Source organism: Anopheles darlingi, chromosome 3 (assembly GCF_943734745.1).
Source record: "Anopheles darlingi chromosome 3, idAnoDarlMG_H_01, whole genome shotgun sequence".
NCBI lineage: Eukaryota > Metazoa > Arthropoda > Insecta > Diptera > Culicidae > Anopheles > Anopheles darlingi.
In genome coordinates this window covers 3493129-3517500 of record NC_064875.1, presented here as the reverse complement: position 1 = coordinate 3517500, position 24372 = coordinate 3493129, and the positions used below count along the sequence as shown (strand labels likewise).

At 49.9% G+C, this 24372-nt stretch overlaps 1 protein-coding gene across 11 annotated transcripts in view; it reads right to left on the bottom strand.

Moving 5' to 3' along the window:
- Nucleotides 1-24372, bottom strand: part of LOC125953327 (disco-interacting protein 2) — a 105582-nt gene that overhangs the window by 34100 nt on the left and 47110 nt on the right. For 8 of the 11 annotated variants that reach the window (XM_049682811.1, XM_049682810.1, XM_049682813.1 and 5 more), the window contains exon 1: nt 16168-17049. The exons of the other annotated variants lie outside the window; for them this stretch is intronic. The gene's annotated coding sequence lies outside the window, so the exon portion shown is untranslated. Of the gene's footprint in view, nt 1-16167; nt 17050-24372 lie in introns of those variants that run through there. 11 annotated transcript variants of the gene reach the window in all.

The following is a 24372-nucleotide window of genomic DNA, read 5'->3' as shown; positions in this document are numbered from 1 at the left end:
ACGATTTATTCGCGACTTCATCGCACCCTTAAACCAACACGGAGCTACCGACAGCACCAAAACATATGTTTGTGCAGCGCTTCCCCCCTCGGCATTGCTTTGTTGGCTTCGGATCGATGGACTGTCGGTTGTCTGGTCGACAACCCGGGGGGCAAGAGTAATGTACTCTCTTTGTACGAGATACAGACAGTACACCCTGAGGAGGAGGAGGACTGACTGGCTGGCTGGCTGGAAATGAGCTCATGATGCATTTTTGATTAAAACGTTTCGACGTGAAAGCGCCAACCAGCACACGAGCATGAGAGTAAGTTACAAACTGGAGCATATGTTGCCCCGGGATGACCACCTAAAGGGGTGTTCCGCTGCTGGTTGGATGGCTCGGTGATTGATTACTTTGTATCGACGCCAGAGAGTGAGAGATAGCCATCGGTATCATCTTTGTTACCCGGGAAGGTGGCAGACAGGTGCGAGGAAGATTGGTGTCGGTGGTCGGCGCCTCTAAAGCCATAGTGTTTTGAGGTTATAAGCCAACTGAGCCTAAGTCTAGGGAACAAGAGACCTCCATACTATGAACCCGAAAAGCCGTCTTTCCCGCACCACGGGGCTTATGCAACGTTAAAGGGAGCAGCAGGCTCCATTCACTCCAACTGCATTCCGTGGCTGTGAAAGCCGCGTGCCTTTTACTTTGAATCGCATCGCAAAAGCGAGGCTGGTGTGGCATGGAATTGAACAGTTCGCTGTTCACGGTGTCTCCTGTTCTCTGGGTTTTTTTCGGTCTTGCAGTTCATAAGTCAATACACAATGCTCCCTCCACCGGGGGGATTCTTTTTTTCTCTTTTTGCTAAATCATTTCCAAGATTGATGGTCAAAGATGTGAGACTGACTGACTGGCTGGCTGATGATGATGATCTTGCGATCGATCGCGTGCAAAAATTCACCAGATCACGATCTTGAAGAGCGAAAGAGAACGAAGCAGGGACCAGGCCTGGGATAGGGAAGTTAGGATGCGAACAGAGAGTACACACTCGCCTGGACGGTGTCATTCCAGAACGTCACGCGGCGGCCGAGTGCGGAATGTGATTGTTAACCTCGTTTCCAATCGCATACCATTCCCGTTAGGCGACGTTTTCTCTAGACAAGAGAGCTGCTGACCTTTTGGGCAGTTGCTTCGCCCTGGTCGCGAACTGACGCAGTTGAGTGCCGAATTTAGCGCCATGAAACCTGCGTAGTTTATCGCATTTTGAGTAGTTATGCGTTACCGATCAAGATAAGTACAGGGATAAGAATCTCTTAGCATACTTGACAGACATAACCTGAAACTGTTGGTGACGCGTTAAATAATATCTCAAAGATATATCGTTTGACTTAAGACCTATTTTATACCTGCCCAGAACATTTGCCCAGTAACCCCATTGGAGCCGGACCTGGCCACATATCCACAGGTCTACAATCGCCGCGATAGGCGCGAAAGATTGATGAAGATTATTCGCATTTTGCGTGATCGCGTTCGGAATCGCGCCGGAGTTCCGAGTGTCCCACGATGATTAATGCGGCTTTCCAGGCGACAAACCGGTCGCCAGAGGAAGATGATTACCGGTTCCTCTCGACCTCGAACCTGCGAGGATTAATGCCCCTGCCTGGTTGCCTCCCTTTGCCTGTCTCGGCACCGAGACCACAGCCCAATTTATAGTCCAGTCGCGCGGTCAGGCTCATCGAGTCCAGATCCGCTCCGCTTTTACGGTCCGGTTTGACCAGCATTACAGCATCGCGGCGCCCGATTGCGCCCAGTAAACATTAGCTAACTGTACAGAATCCACCGTGTAAGCGCTGTACGGCGTTGACGGCGATCTGCATACATCTGAGGGATGCACACGACGTGTGCGACGTTCAACGAAGGTGCGTCTGAAGTATCTGCGCTCCTCCTCCTCCTCCTGCCGTTCTTCTCTGCCACTACTAGTCGGTGTGTTCCAATTAATTTAATTACACCAACCAACAAAACGGCACCAGAAGTAGAACAAACATTAATCTCACTGCCCAGAACCGATGTTTTCTGACTTTCCTGTGTGACCGCGACCGAGGTTAGTCCGTCCACCCGGCCGGCCTGGAACGGGAACTAGTTTTGTAATCCAACAAATATTACCCACAACACAACGGTACAACCGAACCGGACCGCCGGACCGCCGGACCGCCACGGTATGTTCCGTGAGGCGTTGTGAGAAGTTTTTTGCACATTAGTTCAACGAGATACTCCCGCTGGCTGTTTGCCGTGTAAAACGGTCCAGCGATCGGTCAGTACCTAGCGTCGAATGAGCGCCACGATGGAGTAAATTGGGAAGAACGTGTCCGGCTACCAAACTTGTATAAGAAGCGCATTTTCTTTCTCCTTATGAGCTACGAGCACTCGAGAATCTGGGCTCGGTGCCAGCTCAACCATGCCATCAAACATCATGGCGTGGCATAGCGTTCTGTACGACTGCGTCTGCTGGCCGAAAAAAAAAAACTTCCGCTAAATGGCACAATTAGCATCATCTCCCAGTTGGCGTGGCGTGGCGTGGCTGGAACGAATGCTCTCTGATCGTGTTTGCAGGAGGAGTCTGTGGCCACTCGCCACCACGTCGGAGTGCTTTCAAAACGCAAGCTTTGCCCTAGAAAATGGGAAACCGCGAGGGTGCGTTAGAAAGAAATTGACTAAACGTGTAAACTGACCATTCGTTGCTCCCGGAGTTAATGGGATTTTGCGCGTGTTGCTGCGCCTGGCTAGAGCGTTTACGGTCTAGGGTCTACTAAAGCTTTTTCTAGGTCTTGTGAATCAGTACGTTTCCGCTGTTCCACCCGGGGGCGACATTGAATATTGAAGCAGCTGGGTTTTATATTTGCCACTTTTTACCATCAACAATTCCCACCAGTTGATCCCATTTCCCTGGTTTCTGGTCTGGCGGCAGTAATTCATTCTCGGAAGCTATGAGCAGGAATCTTTCTAAATTCCTCTAGACAGCACACCGAACAATGAAAGTGACATTCATTTCGCACACTGGATAAACCATTTTGCTAGCCGATTGAAGAGGTCAGCGAGCAGCGAACGTTTATGATGATGTGCGATGTGCTGCCCAAAACAAAAAAAACGATGGCCACGGCCGCAAGATGGCCCCCGTTCATAAATTCGCGGTGGTCTTTGCTCTATGTTTTTTTGTTATTCCATTTCGGGGCGCGTTAATGATTACGACCCCCGTACTGAAAGGAGGCCATATTCCACTCCAGCTCAGCCCAGAGTTCAGACAGTTCGGTTTTGTATTTACTCTTCCATATACTTTCTGCAAAACAGCAGGAAGTGAAACAGAGACAAGTCAAATGAACTAACCAGCGGCCACGGTTAATGATACATATCCTTGCACCTGCCGCTGCCATTGCTGCTCTTGGTATGAAGGATAGAACGGGTTTCATTCCTTCATTGCTCATGGGACAGCTGTTTACCGAGGGGACAGGACAGGTTTGTGCAGTAACAGATGTACCCACGAATTACGTCAAAATGAGCAGAATATATTTCGCCTCTTGAGTGCCCAGCACTACCACTGCTTTGCGCCAGCAACAGGACCGGCAGTCGAGAGAGGCCATGAATCAATTTGTGTCACAAGATTATCGGCTCCGAAGAAAACAAGAAATCCCACAGACCTGGAAAGCGTGGAATGCAATAAACAATTCTCGGCATGGTACATGGCATTAAGCGTTGGATTAATACACGGTTTACAGTGTACAACCGCAGCGGCAGACGTGTGTGGGTGTGCACCGCAAAGTCCACCAAAAGCAGGACCATCACAGCTCGAGATGACCCGTACCAGGCGCACCACCAAGAGGCGAAAATTGGTTTCACAATCTCACGAGCAGGATCTTCAATTCAATCGTGCTCACCACACCGCACACCGCCATTGAGAGGCTCATACGATGGCGTTCTTCCCCTCCGAAATGCATCATGCCAAATCACACAAGCGCATAAGCGTTTTCGACAACGCCACACCTACGTGGCATTTTGTGGCTTGCTCTCTCTGACGGGGAAGGGGCGGGGGTGTATTTGCAGCCAAACTGCATCAACCGTCTGCTGCTGTGTTGTGCAACGCGCGACTAGACGGCGGATCCCGCTGGTGAACAAATGGCGACAGATGCGAACGCGACATATCTCATCGTGGTGCCTCATTCGCCTCAAGATGAAATATGGCGAGCAGCAGCGAGGGACTTCAGTCAATATTGTTTACATCCCGATCGAGTCTGTGTGCGTGTTTGCAATCGATCGATTGTTGAGTTAGCTGTTGCTCCAGCACATGATGTAGCGTTTATGAGAAGCCTTGGAATATGTCTTCATCGTTAGTACAAGTAATGAGTACGGGCTACTAACAATCTTTTAACTTATGAAGTCAAAAAAATAAGTTAAAATATATTACTTACAGAATTGAATCGTATCATAAACGTATCAAATTTATCATAAAAACATATCATATTAGTATCATATTATTTATTAAAAATGTAAAAAGAAACCAATATCTTTACCGAACCCGTCCAACAGAAAGTAATCGATCTGATAATACTTTCAGTAATAATAGGGTTTCAAAGCTGTTAAAAATAATGGATTTTATCCATCGTCAATAATTTATTACATTACAACATGCAAAGAAATAGGCAATAAAACAATGATTTCCGTAGCTCTCAACTACATTTATACATTTATAGCTCCCATAACTTTAGTTAACGACTGTGTCAACACATTCGATATCCCCTTCAGATAAACCGTTCCATCAACTAAATCGCGTTTCACAGCATCCAACACATTTAGCAATTACAAATAAGGTACGAATGTATGCCACTCATTGATCACTTAATTTCCGTGAATTACAGAACAGCATTAAAACCCCGCAACCTTCTCCCAACGCGCGCGCCCGCTGCACATAAAGATCAACTTCTGCAACAACGGCAACGACGACGAGAGTTCACCAACGAGAGCACGGGACGCTCGTGCGTAAATTATCGCACTTTATTAACACAATGGATAGTTGTGACCGGTTATGCTGCTGGAGGCGAAGGAGGAGAAGAACGAGGAGACGCCGCCGCTATAAATTCGACCAAAATGAACGTCATTACCGGGGCGTCGTAAACACGACCTTCCACCTCCTTCTGCCTTCCACCAGCGTCAGTCCGAAGAAGCTGACATAATTCTCACACTAATTGGCACGAGCCTCGATACGGATTCGGATTGGGTACCACCACCGTGGCGTCGAGTGTGCAACGTGATGGTTTGATGTGGCAACGGACACATATTTCCATCCAAAACCATTGGCGCCCCGTCGCCAGCGTGGCGCAGGGCAGGGCGCAGGCCTTCGTCGCAATCACAGCGACTGCGTGGGTCCTACAAACGTAAATTCATCAGACGACGCTCGTCAACCGTCTCTCGGTGTGGCTCCACCAGGATTCGACGATGGTTTTGTCCGTGTCCAATCGAAATCGTTTGTTCCGTCAGATACCAGTGATCAGACAGACGGCTGCCACGCACACACACACACACACACACCACGGGGTCACGCAATCACGATGTAAAGTGGATCGGTCGGAGCGAGAATGATCAACAAAACGAAGAAACCCATAAAGTCCACTTAATATGAATAAAACACAAAACCCGCTAGGCGAGAAAGAGTGACTGTAGCGTCGACGACGACGACTTCTTGCGCTTTACTTTCAATTTACCGACTCTCCGATTCGGTTCCTTAAAGGGTCATAAGTCAAAAAGGTTAAAGAGTGCCCGTATTTTGCAAAGTCGAAATGTGCACTGCTGTTTAACCTTTGGCCAGGAGTTCAAATGTTTGCTCTTCAAAGTGTGCGAGGAGTTCGCGGGCGCTTCAGTACGAGCAGCACCGCCATTCGATTCGAAGGCAGCGCATTCTTGTCGGTAACCATTTTCGGGTGGCAAACAGAACACCGCGCCCGAAATGGGGTGCTGTGGCCAATTTTTGCATAAACTGCATACAGTGGTGGCAATGGAAAACGGTTGTGCAACACCACGGCGTCTGGCGGCCATCGTATGCGCTTGCAGCTGGAAGGATGGATCGAGAGCGCGATCGCAACCCTCTGCACGGTGACTCACACGCACTGGTGAGGTGTCTCGCGTCACTGTTGATGGTTCGCGCGCGTCGCCCTTTTTTGGACGTTTTTCTCGATTGGGATGACCATTGCAAGATGGAACACTCCAGTCTCCGTCTCGTTTGGGTCGACCAATTACATCAGATGTAAAGCTCCAACGCCTCGTGATGCGTACACGGAAATAGAAAGCGCGAACCAAGCCTCCCTGTGGTCTTCCCTCCTGGTCTGGTCGGCGGGTGTGTGTTACTGATCCGATCGATCCCCGTTGGCCCGGATCCCCGTCGTACCGAGGGCCGAGCTGGCCATCATCCAGCACGATTTCTCATTTACCCCATTAACATCGCTTCCAATTTCCAGGCCAGTTAATCATCGAATAATAAGCGAAGCGACGAGTGAGGACGAAGAGTCCGGGTGTGTGTCTGTGAGCGAGAGTAAATCTGGTGGAAAATATGAAAATTGTTTCTTCCTCGGGCCTTGTCGGGCCGTGCCCGTGCAATTGAACATCATCGTATCGGACCAGCCTCGAACAGCCAGCATAGGAAAAGGAGGAGGGGGATAGCATACTTTCACGCAAACAAACTTATCTCGCGCCATCGCGACCGCGCTGGAGATTCGACGGAGTGAATGGAGCGAATCAATTCGTAGCATCTGTTTCATCGATCATTACCAATCATCATCATACCTTCGCTCTGCTGTTGTGCTACATGTGCCCCGCAGTGGGTGGTTTTTCTTAAATTTAGTACACATAGGGGGGTGGCGTGTGTGTGCTCGTTATTCATTTTGTTTTGCTCATTTCTCCAGGACCCCAGGGCAGGGGTTCCTCCTTCTCGTTTTTTTTTTGTATGGTGCTGCTTCCACATCAGGTTCACACGACACTAGATCGTTACGAAACATACACACACGCATAGACTGACGAATGTCATGGTCGGACTCAACTCACTTCTCTGTTGGACAGACAAACATCTGATCCCGTTGAAGAACAACATTGACTACGAGTGACCACTTTAACGCCATTTTGAGAACAAGTGCCAGTCTCAGTCCCCTGGAACCATAGTTTAGTAAGCAAATAACCATCTCGTAACCAGCTATTGCTGCAAATAGCGATCCCATCCCATGGGACTCTCCGGAGAAAGTGAAGCTCGAATGTTTTAATCGCTCGGCAGCTGGTTGGCGTTACTCGAGCGAACACATTACGTGCCCGATGGCACTAAAGGGACTGCGGGAGCCGCTCTACTGACTCTCTGAGCATGTTACGAATCATGCCATGCATACAATACAGCCCCCCCTGGGTGGGGGGAGCTAGAACGATCGAATGAGGTCAATGCGTGGTTAAAAAGACCGAACACCGACCGATGGTAGAACCACAGCCATCGGCGTCTCTGCTTGTACTTTCTTCTAGCGGTCCCGCCTGAATTGAAGTGAAAGTTACCGTGCAGTGACTCCGTGGTGTCTGGGGTGGTACCGTGATGTTCTAGCCGTGAAGACTGCAGCGTCTGGTAGCGATGCGCCGGTTTCGCTTCAGTGATTCTTGAGCTGAGAATCGAGACGCACCACACGGTGTGGTGTGTGGGGATTTATGCACATCGCCACCTTTTTGCTTTCGTTTAGTTGATAAACATGCCCAAGGAGGGCGCACCAGAGCTACAGCATGCTGTACTTAAAGCTATTTTACCACGGTTTGTACCTTTTTGGGTCACGACTGATAAGCGCAGGTTTGGGCGTGAGTTGAGAAATTTGAAAATAAACTTTCACACGTGCAGAAGGGCTTTTGAAAAGGGATCGCCACTTTGTTGAGTTTTTCGAATCCAATTTCCACAACAACAACTCTCCTCAAAAGTTCCAACGATCACTTGACCAGTCGATCGATATTTATTGAACTTTCGACGCGAAATTTCGTTTCGCAGGAATGCAAAAACAAAATGTTTGCCGAAGAGAGTAAATCGTTTTCAGGTAGCGGAATGCTGCCCCAACAAAACGACCGCCAATGGAAAGCCGGCACGATTGGGATACCAGCCCGATTTAAAGGCCTGCAGCTTAAGCCACAAACAAGCAAATTGTATCATCACTTGCAGGCGGGGACGTGAAAAGTGGCCATAAACGGTTAATAAAGAGAAAAACGGATCATCTGGTCCGGCCAATTATCAATCTCGACACTCGCGATCACAATGTGCCGACAGCGGCCCATCCAAAATAGAGAGATGTTCAGCCAATTAATGTTACAGCGATGGGCGGCGGTTTGCAAGCTGTCGCTGCATTACCTGCTGAGGTCCACTCTGAGAAACGAATGGAAACACACTTGAACCCGCGGGGAAAAGCACTTTACAGCAGATTTTCCCAGTTTTTTCTTCAATCCAATCACTTTGTTTTTGCGAAATGTTGAGCTAAGGAGAGCCCTCGCCTGCGACCCCACCCCCTGCCACTGAACGATCACGCTCGCTTGGCAACAATTAACCGATTTCCCTTTCAGCAATTTTCGATCGCGATTTTTCGCGCCATCGCGCGATTCGTGCTGCCCTCCGGTTTGGGGCTGGTGTAGCCGGAATTTTCACGCCAGGGCCTCCGATGAAAGCTCGTTGACAAGCACCACTCAATACCGACCGACGCCAGTGGAGAGAGAGATGGAGCGAGTGGAGCGAACACCAGAACACAAGCACTCCGAAAAAGGGCGCCTCTCGACGACTGCTCTCTAATGGAAAACCTTACGGCTTTCCGACTGGCTGCTGCTCTTATCTGGCATCTGCTTTCAGCGCAGTTCGGTGGCGCGCACGGTGAACACGGTGAACCACCAGGAAAGCCCAGCGCTTTCCGGCGAGGGCCACGATTACGCAAAATCATGCCGCGATCGCTTTCTTTTCGAAGCACCATTTGCTGAGGCAGCGAGAGCATATTGTTGAGCGTTCAAGTGAGCGAGCAGTTTGATTGAGCGATGAGGTAGAAGGGCCTCGTCAACCTGAAGATGACGTCAATGTTGCAAGTGGCCACTGTGTACCATTCGAGTTTTGGAATTTTTTAACGAACACAAAATTATCAAAACAAAACAAAAATGACCGAAGCTCCTCCTTCTCTATTTTTGTCCTAATGCCCGATCCTTATGATAACAGTTGGACCCAAGAATGGCACAGAGGGCGGTTCGCACAGACTTGTTTATGGGCAGTGGGCTCTCATTACGATGACAAACGCCGTTGTCGGCGCGCTCGTAACGCAACATCAGCCCTTTCTATCGCTCGCTCTGTGCTAGAGGAGCTGGGCGTACTCCGATAAAGCACCAGTGGCTGTGTGGCCACACACAACACAATGTTGCCTTTTTTGGGGGGGGATGTCGATTTTTCAAATCCATTCGTCTCCGGCCGGCGCCTTGTCTTTACAGTTTTTGTTTTGATTTTCGACCATTTTGATCGCCGGCTAGGAAAGCGGTCATTACGTCGATTTCATAATCTACCATTTTTTCTTCTTCAGCCACTTCAGCTTTTGGGAGCATTTTTCTCTTCATTCGGTTTCTATTTACTCATAATTTATCGGAGACCGCACTTCGCACGGTCGCTTGGCCACCAGCGCGAGAGCGCCACCCATTCATCTCTCCGCCCGTAGTCCATAGCGTCCGCATCGCATGTTTGTGTGGCTTCTTTTCGGGATGGGCTCGATAAACACTCCGCTTCGGTGCGGCAGCAGCGCGATTTGATTTGCCTCTTCGAAATGACCGTGCCGGCAAAATGGATATTCCCAGAGCGCACACCCAACACCATTACGTCTCATCGGCACATCGAAGGCCGTTAGCGATTATCAGTTCGGCCTTTTATTCCGGCTGTTATTGCGCCAGATTAGGTGCTTCGTAAAAATGATTCATAATGACAGTGTCACCGAACGACGCACCCTTGTTTCATCATCATAACAATTGGTTTTGTAATCGCCTAAGTTGCGTTGCTAGAGCAGAATTGGAGAAAGAATAACATTTTCTCCAAATCAAACGCACAATATTAAAACTACAACCGATAATCGGTCATATTTACCCATGATCGCGCTTTAAAAGTGTAAAAAAACACTTAAAGATCGCACCACGAACCGAAATTCTTGTCTGCAAAGGCAATATGACATCAAAAGACTTGAATGCCGTTAACGAGAACCACAATGCAAGCGACGAACCTCACACAATGTAACGGTTTGGCTGGGGTTGCGTTCTCTGACCCTTCGGGAACTCAATTTTTTGTGTCAAAAGGGCGTCAAGGTACGCAGAATCCATGCTCGAGAGGCCGGGAAAGCCTTCACCCTTGGTCGACGTAGTAAGGCGCTGCAGCGTGTGAATGGTGATTGTCGCTCGGTGGCTAATGAAAGGCACAATATTTCCAAACCAAAACGGTCTAACGGTAGGTTCCAAATTCAATAGGAACAGCAAAATAAAAGGATTCTTCCGTCCTGACTGCCACGCTTGTCTGAGAAAGTCCGATTTTACTTGAAAATTTGAAAACTCATTCACAAACCTGTACCAACCACTACCAGCACCAGCAGCACCATTGGCGATTATGTAAATGGCAAGACGCTCTTCCTCTCCCGCTGGTCACAGCTGCGAGGAGTGAAAAACCGTTCAAGAAGCGCATGGGAATCGACGAGCACATTATAATGACCTTTGCACACCGTGTTTCGTGCGTGCCTAGGTGTGTGTCTGTGTGTGTGTGCGTGTTTGTGCGCGCGTTAACCGAACTGTTCTTCACCTTCGAAGAGCCACCGCCACCATGCAGGAGCACGGACGACACGGTTCTCTTCTCGTTGCAGCAGCAGCAGCAGCACGTCGTGTTTCAATTAAAATCACGCCAGCACGCCATTGCCTCATAAGCAATTCATAATATTTGAAGCCACAGAATGAGCTTAATTACCGCGAGCAGCACTCTTGAATACACCACCCCTCCCTTCCTCCCGTATCGGGCAGTCCAGTGTCCAGTTAGCTAGCACCTTATACGGAGCTGCACCCGGGGGGGCACCCGATGGGCGGCACACGCATCGGACATTACCCATCCGAGCCGGCCAAGTCGTGACTGAATTAAATCATCAGGTTGCACCATACACACACACACACACGAGCGCGCGCCGAGTCGCGGGGTGCGCGAGAGGGCGCGCGAAAAATAAAAGCCGATTACCGAGACGGGATGGACCAGGGCCGATGATGCTGTTGCTGTTGCTCGATCTGGTGTGCTTATGGTCATTTTTATGCTGCTAACATCCGACATGCGCGACGAGCGGGGTGCGATGCGCTGCTCAGCTTATGTCAGGAAAAAATGAAGCCAAAAAAACACTTTCCATCAAATGCGATCGTTCAGCGATCCGCATAGCATCAGAGTACAACAGTCTCGGAAGGGCCTCTGCCTAGGGTCGGTGGTTACGAGATGCAGCATAATAAGCAAAGCAAACGAAAAGTGCTCTACAGACAGCGCGCAGAAGATGCTTTGCTTCGCTATGTCTCACGAATCTTGACCACTGGCCACTGTGGCCTGGCCAGCGATCGCGAATGACCCCGCAAGCAATCTCCGGTTACCGAAAAGCAAAAAGAAATGGATTGATGTAACCGCTCGGTGTGGGGAGATGGTCAAATTTTTAGTTTCATTTTGGAACCATCCAATGCAACGCATAAGAACATATAACAACATGCTACTGCAAGTAGGTGGTAGCATGATCGCACATGGCAGAGAAGGTCACGACATGCGGCTCTCTTCTGCCGGTTGTGTTACGGAAGGTCGCACCGTGAGCAACAAACACGAGCAAGAGACTCGCAGAGTGTAGGCGATCAAATGTTGCAAATGAGCGCGGTCCATCAGCACCAACAACGATCCGGTGGGGCATATAATGAGTCTCGAACGAACGAACGAACGAAAGTCGAGCGCGCGGCAGGCAAATGCATTTTCAATGTTTGAACGGGACACAGTGCGCGGTACACCGGACCATCCGTGCTCCGATGGTGATCATCGACGATCGTGTGGTAAAGGCGTTGCTGTTTGTGCTAGATGCATGTTGAGTTGCAAGCGCGAGCACGCCCACCCCCTCATGCGCCATCAAATCCGTTTTGCTCGCCACGCCACGCGAGAGAACCGGAAACGGGGCCCTCGGATGCAGCTGCTACCGTAAATAAACCGTGTCGTTCATTCGTCTGCATCACAAAACCTATCACCATTGCCCCACACACACAGTCGCAACACACAGGCACAGATACAGTGTCAGCGTGCCACCGTTACGACGCTTTTCACTCTTTACGGCGCGCGGCGGAATGGCGCGGAAAATGTAGGCCAGCGCCACACCCCCGGCCCACGAAACCGCAAAGCTCGACTGGAAATCAGCGCGGCGCCGATGATCGACCTGGCTGACTGGTTGATCATCAACAGCGATAAGGTTCGAAAAACAAAAAAAAATGGAAACATTCGGCCCGATGACCACGGGCATGATAGCAACTACACCGATTGTGAGCGCAATGGCGCATAACTACATTACGGAGTACTTGGACAAACGCACACACACACCACGTCTATTGTCAATTGTTCCAGTCAGGCAGCGGCAGAACGATACGGTCAAAGTGATTGAAGATACGAGTGCGCACACCACGAATGGGACACAGCTCCACGTGATCAGATTTAGCAGCGCCATTGTTGTTAGGGTGGACCGGGATTGTCCGCACAATTCGGCTGACCGGCCGGAAGTCGTTAAAAAGTGGAGGAAATGTGGTTTTTCTGTTCCAAGTGTACCATTATAATGTGCTTACCCGGTAGGGGTTTTGTGGAAGCAAACTTAAAATTTCTGATTGGTAGCAGCTGAAAATTCTGGTCAGTTGCGATAATAAAAATCATTTCCAAAGGTATTTGAGTGTATTGCGATTCAACAGCGAAGCACCGTATCATCCAGAGCCACAAAACAAAGAAAGATATTTAGAAGATCTCCTATCAAACGCTTGTACCTGTCGCGGATGCTGTTGCTTCTACTGCTAACAAGCTTTCTCACCTGATCTACGATTATGTTTTACTGGTCATTAGATATGAGGTGCGCTCGGGGTGTGCCACGATGACGAATTGGCCTTATGAAACACGATCTACTCACTCCAGACAAACACACAACAGAACATTGTTTCCTCCTATACCCAAAGCCCCATTCCGACGTTAAAAAGGGGCGCTTCGTTTTGGGCGCTCTTTGGGGAAAGACTCGTTAACACAAATCTTCATTTCGCTGCGACGAAAAACCGGTTTTTGGGTTCTCTCGGGACTGGCATCCCTACGCGTTATCTTGCGATGTCGGGGTGAATCTAGCGGTGATTCCTCACTCCCCGGATGATGATGATGTGACGTGTAGAGGATCTTAAGTTTTGGGCTCTCCATCGGCACACCACTCTACTCTATTTGCTTACCCTCGCTCAGCCGCTGTGGTTGAGAAATTAGAGCGATCGTAAGGGCTCTCGCGGCGCACTATGTGATCGACATCAAGATCGTCTCTGCAAGAACACGCAACAATCGCTTCGCCTTGTCTTATGAGATGAGCTGAACAAGTTGAGCCTTGAAACCGTTGAATGCCGAGGAACCAAGCACGCAGACGCAGACGCAGACGCAGACGCACATTAAAGCGGGATTCAAAAGAAATAAAATCCTCCGGAACGGTACCAGCGGCCCAAAATCTCATCAACGGAACATAGGGTGGCGGTACCTACCTGGGCACACAGGTTCCGAGGTGGGATTTTAAAAGAAAGAAATACCTGTCAGCATCGTACCGGGGAGGGGAAAAACGCTTCCAAGGAATCTCCTTTTTTGGGGAGGCGGATTCTTCGACAACAACAAAAAAAATGCGGAATTGGGGTCACCATTTGATAGCGGGACTCGCTGATCTACACGCGGATCTTGGAAGACCCTCCCGGTCGACACAAAACAATAGAGAGCCACCAGGAAACCAGGAATCCCGATTTTCCTCGGCCTCAGCCGTCTTCCGCGTACATGGCGTGGATTCTAACAATGGCTGGAGACCACCAATCGCGCTGGACGGACTGGAATGCAACAAAACGTGCCGCGTACGCGCGCGCGCGCTCGTTTGCCAAGAAAGCGACGCTGGATATCCATTTTAGGGAAACGATAGCGTATTCAGAGCGCAGGCGCAGGCAGGCCAACGGCGCAGGCAACCAAACATTTGACCTTGAGGATGATATAGGACGGTGCTCCAAAGGCGTCCGGCACATTTTGCCACCACGCGCCAACCGGGAGAACTGGCCAACCCAACGAGATAAATCTGCGACGCCCACCACCATACCGCGAATCGACGAACCCCCCTTTTCCACCGGGGGTCCGTGCTACTAAGACTGCATCAGCCAGACCACCACCATTGTGCTGTCAGACGTGAGCACCGTTGGTCTGGCTGGTTGGCTGGCTGGCTGGCGTACCGTGTGCTGCGCCTCGTGTTCTGTATGTTCCCGTAGTACACTAACCCCCCCCCCCCCCCCCCGCCCCTGGGCCCTCTGCAGCCTCCAGTAGACTGCCGTTGAATGACGTCGCGCCGAATGAAAAGTGAAACCAATTTACTCGATCGTCGACGTCGCTCGATGACAGCAAGACATTAAATGCACCAAATCCATTTAAATCACTCGTCGTCCGACTGAGTGTGGCTCCCCCCCCCCCCCCCCCCTTGCACCTCCACCCGCTAGTGGCGGTGGTTCTGCCAAAAAGCTGCAGCAGCAGGAGTTACAGCAGAAAAAAAAAGCCAAGAACAAACATGCCGCATGTCTCACACGTCAGCATTATGTGTGTGTGTGTGTGGCTGCGTGTCCCGGAGTCGACTCTTCCGCTTCTATATATGCTTGCGGCTGCAACATGACACTCGGCAAATACCGCCATGCAGCTCTCGCCGTTGAACGACGAGCGGTCCCGGGGTATGTGCGTGTGATTGATTCCAGGGCAGTTTGAAGCGGTGAACCAGCAGTCGTTCTCGTATCTTTCGTTTGCTCTCGATCTCTCCTCCTCGTGGCCTAATGATCATTTGTTTGGAAACCGGCGGAACAATGGGTACCACCCCGTCACGTCCTGCACCACAGTGAGTGTGTGCGCAGCCCCCAAATAAGGTCCTGGTCGTGTCGTTTGTCCTTCTAGTCTTAATTTGTCCATCGATTAATATGCATCCCAAATACGTATACCGTGTGGCCGGCAATTACAATCCGATTGATCGTATCTCGCATCGACAGAAATGGTGGCGGAAATTGGTTGGAATTGGTGCGGTAGTGATGCTTATGCTGATCGGAGAGCATTGATAATGGTGTTCGAGCCTGAGAGAGTTGCACAAAATATCACAAGACACGCTACGGATTTCAGCGCTCGCTATAAAATTAAAAGGATTCCCGGGTGGAGCGAACTGTCTCCGTAAGCGTCGGAAGCAGTTGGCAGCCTTTAATGGCACCTCTCTCTCTGGGCTCAACGCGTTGATCGTTGGCTTCCGTGATCGACTGTGCAGCTCTCAGAGCATAGCAATGGTGCCTAGGGCTGGTTGGGTCGCGGTTCAAATGTCGATCCGTTTCGTGCCACCCTTACTATCGCACACCTGGCATCGTTCCGAGTCGGTCCGAACTCCCATATAACCGTTCCGAGCCACTTTCTGCGATGAAAAGGGAGTCCCGGGACCCGGGTTGCTCCGTAAAATATGAAAGTGCAAGCACAGTGAGCATCGGTGAGCAGGGCGCATCGGTCGTCCGTAATCGTGGCCAAATATCGGGCCGCACCCTCCGCCGGGGTTCTTTCTCGCACGAAGTTTGCACGATGTCGAGGAGACGAAAGGGGAAAAAATGGAAAAGAAGAAATCGACGACGACCACGATGATCATAAGAAGGTACACGAGATCAGTGCACACCATATTTATGAAACGTGCCGCCGAAGCACCGAATATGATACTCCCAGCACTATGCCACGATTTGACGCGACGATTTGTGTTTGTGTTTTGCCGTTTTTCGTTTGCCATTTTTCGTGCATTTGGAATGCACTCTGAATGTGCGCTGTGGTCCGCCGCTTGCCGATCGCACCGATCGCAGCGATCGGAACACCTTCAACTTACATCACAGATCGAGAGGGATCGAGAATCTAATGCACTCTTTTCGCGCGATGCTATTGATGAGGATGAGATGCCTGGTAGTGTACCGGGGCTAGCACGATCACGATCACTCGTTCACTCTCTATGAAATGCACCCAACGCAATACAACGTGAGCCACTCGTGCTTCTAGGTTTTGGTTTGCCAAACTCCCCACGAATTCCACTTCACTTTTCCACCTTCTGTGACACAACGTTTAAAAGAACGCCTCTAGCAACGCCGAATGCCGAATGAGCGCTTCAAATGCGACAAAACCGGACACAAGTTTTCACAAAAAAAAAAGAAACGAAATATGATAACAAACAAATGGCAAACGCAAGTCGTTGCCGTTGTTGTCGACAGCGACGTGCACGGCTCTACTATGCGCGCGAGGACGCGAACCGGTTCGGTTGGAAGATCGCGATCAACTAAGAGACTGGCACCACACGGTTGGGCCACGATCAACCGCGTATGCTCACGTAACGCCTCGAAAGCTCACTCCAGCGATCAAGAGAGAGAGAGAACGAAAGAGAGTCGGGGAGCAATCTTTCTTTGCGTTAAGAAAGCGTTGCTCGAAGCTCTACGCACGGTGTTCACACCGACAATGGTTGTTCCGGTGATCACCCTGCGAAAAGCGGTGTCTAGAAAGTTTATTTTTTCGATTAGCGCTTTCTAATCGAATGTAGATCACTTTTTAAAAATTTCATAATATTGATTCATATGACATGCTAAATTCATTACTTTGATGGGAGTTAAGAATAGCAAAACGCTTTCGCTGATGAGCTGCGTTCTTGTATAGTGAGAAATGAGAAAAAGGTGATCGTGAGATGCTGCGAAAGCTCATCCGCGTTACGCTCTCTCACCGCGACCCATGATGATCTTTGCTCTGTTCGACTCGACAGCGCAACGATCTCTGGAAGCTGGAGATGAAAGCAACCAAAACAGGTTTCGTTTTTCTCCCTGGATCGATCGATGCTGCTGCCGGTGGTGGTGGCGGCCTGGGTGATGGTCCTGGAGCGATAGAACATTTTATGCGCTCGGTGGAGGTCGCGCTCGTCGCGGTTGCCCATTCCCGGCAATTTCGCGCGCCACCGCTGGCGTTCCATGATGTGATGAGAATGGCGTTGGTGTGCCTGGCGGTGTCTGCTGGCGGGGTGCGTCCATTAAACATTTACACAACGGCCACAACAACGCCATCAACGAATATTCTAAAACATGATGAAACCCCCCTCCCTCCGGCTGACCGAAGATCCGACCCAAGGCTTAGGAGCCGGTTAGAGGTCGCAAGGGATTTCGCATCTCTGCAGCGTCGTCTCGTTTCGGGCTATCAAATCAGCGCGCCCGGGCCGGGAATATTCATAAACAGCAAGAGATTGGATTGCACGAAGAGAAGCAGACGGAGGAGGATCATCGTGCTCGTTCGGGTCAATGCCATAATAATGTTGGACATACCGGAATCGATCGAAATGTTTCTGGGAAGCAAAGAAGACGAAGCAGAAAGAGAGATTTGCTCGTGCTTTTTTCTCTGATTTTGATTCTACTTCACATGTTTTTGAGGTTATGATGCTAGTTGCTTGTGTTGACAGTCGCGACACTCACTGCACTGGCCACGTAATTGCATCAACAGACCCTAAACAACCGAGCATAATGCACCATATAGCCTAGCCCTGCTGGATATCACATTAACCTTTTCGTAATGTGAGGAAACCTAATGAAATGCTGAAGCTGATGTTTTTGTGGCGATAAGAGCGTACACCTTCACACCCCATTGCACACAGCGTGAAGGAAATGGCGTCGCACGACACGACATGATCACGCGAACTTCCGACCCCTCCTTCTTGTCCTCCATCTCACGGGCACGATTTTGTGGGGCCAAAGGGAAATTTGATTAGAGCAAGTCCAGTCCGGTGGTGGTCCCCCCTTTGTCGCACGGCGGACACGATGATGGTCAAGCACTTTTCCCGACATCGCGCGCTATTGTGACCCATAATTTTCGTAGATAAATTTCAAGATCGTGCCCCCGCCCAAACATGCCCAGCATGGAGTGTGACACAATCGTTTTGTGCTTAGCGATTATGGAGACCAAGATAAGGACCATAATCGCGGTCCTCTGGGTCCATTGCTATTTGAACGAGAGGTTGTAAAGATCGTGAACTAGTTGAAAGAAAGTTGCTGGTGCTTGTTCGAGCAACGGATAAACATACAAACGATTACCTACCATTGGATGCTTAAGCTTCTTTACTTTACTCATCCAGCGCTACAACCAACATGCGGTCTTGGCCTACCACAAAAGATTCCTCCACCGCTCCACAGATGCTTAAGCATATGCTTAAACATATAAATCCTTGGGCTTCTAGCAGACGTCTGTCTTCATGGCGTTTCGTTCGATGCAATCCAGAGTGTCACTTACCTGTAAAACAGAAAGAGAGAGAGAGAAAGGCAAAAAGATCGGTTAACTGTTGGTGCTCACTTTGCAAAACAAAACCATAAATAGATTCCCAATGGCATAAGCAAATCGCGGTCACTTGTTATCGCTGCTCGGACCCCCGGGCAGACAACGATGACGAGAAGCGTGTCGTAAGCAATAGACAGACAGTCGTTCCGTAGTCACACATTAACCCATTTCTCCGTCTGCCACATTCCGGGACCGGACTGTGAACCACACACACACACACACACACACACATACGATGGCGTTCGTGGCCATCGACACGGTCACAATCATGCGGGATTCTTTGCGGTGTTCTCGCTCAACGCATCCACCAGAGTCCAGGGTTCCCGTTTTTGCAACCCTCCTTTCATCTGTGAGGAGTGTCCAGCGCGCATTTCGTTAGGCAATAGAATGCACCAGGCGAAAACGGGTGCATCGAGTGTATCGAGGCGCCAGCCGGAGGTGCATCGGCACGTCAGAGGTATGCTCCCGTATTTCCCGTTTCCCGCGTGGCGTGGCGGAAAATCGAATCGAAGAGAAGAGAAGAGGTTGCACACAGCAGCAAATGGGTTGAGCTGCGTCTTGGCAACGGTTTGCTGGGTCCGAAAGGAAAAGCATTTCTCCGCTAGGTCCAGCCGGTTTAATCCAGCAGCCAGACGCGCCCCTATTGGCACCGACTTACGGATACCGAACTAATGGGCCGATGGGCGGTGAACGAGAACTAATCAACCCTGGAGCAGGATGCATGATCATGAACATACAGTGGTGTGTGTGCGTGTGTGTGTGTGTGTCCCTGCGAGCAAGCGGAAAATGATGCAGGGCACGCGACTTGGGCCGAGAGCACGATCCGGAATCGCCGGTGAATAGGAATCAGTGTGTGAAATGTGGGTGATGGAGGCTGCGGCACAGATTCTAGTGGCGTCGAGAAGGAGGAGGAGGAGGAGGAGGTGCGCACACAGAAAAGGGGGCCACGACTGTGTGTAAGTGCGGTGGCAGCCAACCGCAATCGGGGCGCAATCAATTGCAAATGCATCTTTTCGCGCGCGCACACACACACACACACGAGAGAGATGCGCAATCAACGCAATCCTCTACCACACATCATTGGCACGCGTTAGATAAGCGTGTGCCGGATCGGTTGGGTCCGCTAATCGGTTATGAGAGAACCACGCAAACTGTGCACTGCGCCGTCGAGCTGTTCCGAGGTCTTATTTGAAAAGATCGATGAATATGCACGCATTGTTGGTAAGCGATCGATCGCTGAATGTGTAAGTAAGTAGTTTGCTGAGCAAGAAGTAGCTGAAAAAGAAGCGTTGTAAACCCTTTGCCGAAGATGCGCAATCTATATTTCCTTTAAAATATTAAAAAATAAAAACGAAAGAAAACAACTTCTTCAATTTACATACACGACGAACCTTGCAAGCTATCCCGTTTAAAGCAATTATTCGAATTGCGGTTCGATGAAGCCCTTTAAATGTTGCCCACCTGTCGGCCCTTGGTCAGAATGATTCGCTTACACACCCATTAGACATGCCGCACCACTTCCGCTACGGTGCTATCAAATATCACAACAAAACCTCTCCACCGATACCGCTTTCCAAAACCCTCTACAGTGTCTTGTCAAACCTCTTTGGTTCGACTTCTTCAGCACATCTGCTCGTGTGGTGGACCTGCTACTGCTGCTGCTGCTGCTGCTTGCAGGGGTAAGTCATTGATCCTGAAGAAATGTTCCAATTAAATCATTTTCAGAATTCAACCATCGACCAACAACACGAAAAACCAGTTTTGCGACTCGAGACCGGAGCAAAGAAGAGAAGCATCCCGGAGAGGAGCACGTCTTAAATACCGGGGCCCAAAAACAAGACCACAAGCAACAACCAGGCGTTGTCGGTTTTCGAAGGTAATCGAGAACAAGAGCAAACGCTGAAGTGTAAGCAGGAAGGACGAAGCAAGGATCATGATGGGCCCTCTCCCCCTCCTCGGAGTGTGTCACCACGAACGCGGAGGCGCCGGTTCACCTCGAGTGTCTCTCGGAGAACATATCCGTATTGTGTTATCGTTTCTTGGTTTTGTCTCCTCCACAGAGATTACCAAAAATAGCTTCAAAAATCTGAAGTAATCGTCGAAGGGAAAATCGATCTTGGACAGAGACAGAGAAGTGAAACAAGAATCGCAAAGTGGCTTAAAGAATGGTCCAGAGGGACAAACCTGTTTGCTGCGCCAGATTGCGCCCGTTCGTTGGCGGTGGTTCATAATGAAATGTAAGTAATCCACGGGCACCGACACGTACACGGACGGATGGTGGTGTCGACCACAGAGGAGACCACGGAGATCGATCCGATGGTCCGTCCAGGAGGAAGTGGCCCCTGTCCAGAGTGTCATGGGAGGGCGCGATCAAGTGGACGGGCAGGACAGACGGAGCGAAACACACACAGACACATAAACAAATGTGCGCCGTTGGTCTTCGTTGTTTCTCTCGATTCTACCCCGTTCGTCGCTTCAGGTGGGCGATTGTACAAACCTTGGGCACGTTACGAGGATACTGACAGAGAGAGAGAGAGCAAAAATTTAAATTTATCGAACCGGGCGTTGGACGAGACAACAGTGAGCGCATCGAGAACGGCATCCAAAAGCAAGGATGCTGCTGTTGGTGCTTGCTACGCAAAAAACCGGATGGAAGCACCTTAAGTACGGACGCCAAATATCCGGGAGAGTTTTTTACGATTCTGCCTTAGCCCTCGGACATAGCACGCAGCCTACACTTTCATGGTTCGACCTACGCTTTAACGTCGCCGTCGCCATGGGCCGCGTAGAGCTTCGGGGCGTTGCGCAGGAAAACTGCGTCTCGAAAGTGTGTGTGTGTGTCGGAGCTCTCGGACGTCCAAGTCCAAGTCACGAAGTGTTGAGGGGGTGTAGTAAGAACCTTCGCCAACCATGGTTGCAGACTCCGGGCCGATTATAAATAGCGAAAACCTGTTACAGAGTCCAGACGGGAGTGCCCAGTGCACCGAACCATTGCGTGCACCAATCCCACGACTTCGACTCGACATCGACTGAAGGAAGCTACCAGCAGATCCTGGAGGCGGCACGTCATAAACTTGGCAGCCGGGAGGAGTATCAATTTCCCAGCTTCATCAGACTCCTGCTCGATCGATCCGGTCTGTGTGTGTGTGTGTGTATGTGTGTGTGTGTGTGTGAGAGAGAGAGAGAGATGGCTAAATCGGTTCCTTCGAAGCGAACTACCATCACCTCATCATGCTATCGGTGCAGGGGTGTACAGTGGTTGTCGGAGTCCAGAGACCTTTGCTGCACCTTGCTTGCAGTGTGCGTTCACTATGGTTTCGTAGGAACCCCCCACGGCAATCTGGGGTGATAAGTAAGCCCTCCCCCCGGCCAGGTGGCGTGAGGTAATAAATCGCAATCGGCTCGGGCTGATCGAACATTACTTCCAATGATCAGCGGGGCAAATCATTTTTCACTGCCACCTACCACCTCTAGTACATCGTCCTGTACTGGGCTTCTCTTCAACTCTTTCTCTCTCTCTCTCTCTCTCTTCTTGGCCGATGACTTACTGGTTGGCTATTAGTTACCATCTCGCACGCAGGCTTCTCTACATTATGTCACGTTCGTACGGGAAGGGTTGGCGCGTTAAGGAATTCACCATAACAAACGAGCCCCCCCATCGAACGGTACATTAGAGAAGGAGAGAAAGGTCATTTCTTTTCGATGGCTGCGTTTACTTAATGACTGTGGCGGATGTGAAGTGTGCATACTGTTCTCTAGCATCGTGCTCATACACACATACGCTGAATAGTACGCACTTCAGGTTTCTTGATGAATTCTTGATGCCGGACATTGGCTGTCATTGGGCCGAAAGATATACGATATACGAAGAGAGGATGTAGGAATTGGAATCATCGTCATCGTATTTCAGTTTATGCTCGTTGCTCGCTACGTTATGATTTATGTTGTTGTATTCGAGTTGCTTCTCGAGAAAATATTACAAAATTGATGGGATAATAAATACTTAGGAGTTTAAATAACCTTTATATGATTCTTGAACCATTACAGTATCACAATCTAACAACTTTGTATAAACATTCACTTTTACAGTAAATACTTCAAACATCATCTGTACAGAAGTTGAGCTTTCGATTACTGTAAGCTTATATGCCTAAAGCACAACTCTCTCGCACTGCAAGAAATTATTTCATAACTCCATAATGCTCGGCGATGCTTTCCAGCTGGCCCTGACAAACACACTCCAGTTCTGCTTCAATATCTCTTGTTTGTCTCTAGTTTTGGAGCTCTCTGATCTTTCGTCAACAAAATCCCATCTCAGATCTATGTTATCTTCCTCCTCCTTCTCCTCCTAACCATAACGGGGTATTATGGCGTAAGTCAGCAGACCTACCTATCATTCCGAAAAAAGAGTGTAAACAGTGACCGCGAGACATGGAAGTCAACAGAAATGGAAACTTTTAATACACCGAAGAAGATGGACAACCTCGGCGAACTCAACTAGCTGACAATGACCTTGCCTCTACTACCAACCGCACGAGCTCGAACCTCACGCACGCTTGCCGAAGGTGTTAGTCACATAATCAGCTAGACTGTTGGCATGCGAGTGGGGGGGGGGGGGGGAGAGCTTGTGCGTTTTCCCCTCCTCTCTCTCTCTTCATCAACTTCACTCTCGAGAGTGATCTCGTGGACTCGCCAACGAGCTGTTGTTATTGTCGGATTATTGTGCGAGCTCCACTCGAAAGCTACGATCCGGTCTCCGGAGCTGGTGGCACGAACTTTTGACAAAGTCTTCATATACTTTGTGTCGCCGCGCGTGGTTTGCACGTACAAAAGGCACACCACCAGATGCCATCGAACCCCCTGGATGGTGACACATTCCTTGAGAAGGCTTTACGTACCGGGTATAACACTACAACTACCGGTGGCCACGCTCTTACGGCCCCTGGGATGTTCACAAGAAAAATGACAAATAGATAATTGTCCACCGGCGGTACGTATGCGTCGTGTGCCGACTAGGTCCGTCCGTCCAGGCGCCAGGTCGTACACGCTCTCCGGTCAGTGCGCGCGCACACAGCCACAAAAGCCACAGAGACCAGAAGCCATCTGTCACATGTCACATCGCGAGTCATTGTTGGTTTCTCATCGTGTGGGAACCGACGCTAGATGAAACGTGACCGACACTTTACCTCAGAGAGTGTCGTAGCTTGGACTTTACGCTTGAAGTAAGCGAGAGAAAGAAAGAGAAGGAGAAGAAGGGAGGATGGCCTCTGGGCTCGATTGCACACACTTGCGCCGTCAACTATTAGAGGAGCAGAAAGAAGGTCGATTTGACCGACAACGAGACACTGAGAGTGGTTGATCTTAGCCTAGAATGCTATGCTATGACGAGCCTCCTATGCAGCGTGGCTACCGGTAGTGGGTCATAGATATTACCGATTAGTACCGAGAGCCTCACCACCTTCTAATGCGGCGTTGAGCTACAAGATGATGTCGATATTCGACATCTTCGCATCGTGCGAAAGGTTACGCCATAGGGCGCCATACAGCGAGCTGGACTGACTCGATGTTTGAACGAGCTTTCTCACACACAAAACAACGTCGTTGCTGCTCTTCGGATTGGAGTGGATCATCGGTCATCTGAGCAAATGGCCCACATCCGTCGTCTGCGTCATTGTCGTTGTCGTTGTCTGTGATTTGAATACCCTACTCCCTGGTGATGTGGTGATGGTTGACACCA